At 44.8% G+C, this 1,655-nt stretch overlaps 1 pseudogene; it reads right to left on the bottom strand.

Moving 5' to 3' along the window:
* Positions 1 to 448: 448 nt before the first annotated feature.
* Positions 449 to 863, bottom strand: LOC103110787 (translationally-controlled tumor protein-like; annotated as a pseudogene).
* Between the last annotated feature and the right edge of the window lie 792 nt (positions 864 to 1,655).

Here is a 1,655-nt window from a genome sequence, read left to right as displayed (position 1 = left end):
TAAATCCAAAGTAACAGTCAATTTGTTAACATTGTTCCATCTTTAAGCCATCCTTTTTTTTTTTTTTGCCTCCAGGGTTATCATTGGGAGCTGGTGCCTACACTATGAATCCACTACTCCTGTTCCTAGAGGCTAATTTTTCCCTTGTGTTGCCCTTTTTGTTTATCATTGTTGTTATTATTGCTGAAGTTGTTGGATAGGACAGAGAGAAATCGAGAGAGGGGGAGAGAAAGATAGGCACCTGCAGACCTGCTTCATCACCTGTGAAGTGAACCCCCCCTCCCCACAGGTGGGGAGCCGGGGACTCAAACTGGGATCCTTGCGCTAGCCCTTGTACTTTGTGTCATATGCGTTTAACCCACTGCGCCACCACCCAGCCCCCTAAGCCATCCTTAAAAGTTATATATGGGGTCACACTGTCCTCATAGTCATCCTATAGTACAGCAGCTATGTCATCTGGATTCTTGTTTCCTCCAATAAAGAATTCATAATTTTTTGAAATCAGCAAGAATGAGCTTGAGTCATTCTGTAACCCCCTTTATAAAAGGTTTTACTCTTTCTGGCCTCTATTCTTCAAGTTTGCCTTTAATTAATTTCATGTAATCTTTGAGGTACTTCTCGTAGGCTTCTTTTATGAATCTGGTTTCCTGCAAGTGATGGTTCATGACAATATCAACACCAATGATTACTGTGCTTTCAGTGCCTTTGCCCTCGGGGGGTCTTCAGTGGAGGCATTTCCACCAGTGAACAAGTCATCAGAGCTGCCCTCTGTGCTGCTGACCATCTTCCTCTCCATTTCCAGGCACAGTCCATCCATCACCTCCTGGCTCTTCTACATGTGGGAAAACATCTCATTGAGGCTGCTGAGGTCCTGGTAGATGATCATGGTGGAGCTCAGGGGAGTGGGAGGGAAGCAGGCTTTTGGAAAAGTAGAACCCATGTTTGGATGAAAACAGTCACCTTGGGGAGGTATGAGGATTTCAGTAAAACTGTAGCTTGCACTCTGTGGTGGGCATTTCTCTCTGAGTTTACTTCCTCCGAGGTGCCCTGGTGAGATGTTTTCATTTTCACCTCCCATTCTCCTGGGCCTGGGGTCCTTATCACTGATAGTGAGGTGTCATCTCCACTTTCCTCACCTGTGTTCCCTGAAGCAGAGTATCCACTAGGCTGCATGAATAATTGTTCATTTAACCAGGGAAGCCTTTTTCTTCCATTTTTACAGATAAAGGAGAAACAAAACCTGGCTGGGTTAAGCTGTTTAATGCTCCTGTCAGGTAAATCACATTCTGAAAGGGACCCAGCTGGTAGGGAGCACTCAGGTGGATTTTTGTTACATTAAAGGTCAGTGTTGCATAGCAGATGGGAGCACAGCCTGAAGACTGAGATTCATAGGCCAAACCCTCATTTACATTAACTGTGTGATCTCAGGGAAGTTCTTACTTAATCCCGGTTTCTAAACATGTAAAATAGAGATAATAATGCCCTAAGTCTACGAAGGGAGCCTGGGGTATCCTGCCCTGCCACTTGAGGAAGACAGGTCTTAAAATGAGTGCAGCCTACAGTATTCCCAGCTGTGACCATAAGCTTCAAGCTCAGATCAATAAGGGTTAGGTTACACAGCCTCATGTGCTAAATATAAATATATACCGACCCTG

Source organism: Erinaceus europaeus, unplaced genomic scaffold (assembly GCF_950295315.1).
Source record: "Erinaceus europaeus unplaced genomic scaffold, mEriEur2.1 scaffold_1055, whole genome shotgun sequence".
In the NCBI taxonomy this organism is placed as follows: domain Eukaryota; kingdom Metazoa; phylum Chordata; class Mammalia; order Eulipotyphla; family Erinaceidae; genus Erinaceus; species Erinaceus europaeus.
Note: the sequence above shows the minus strand (reverse complement) of the source record. Positions and strands in the feature narration are given on the sequence as shown.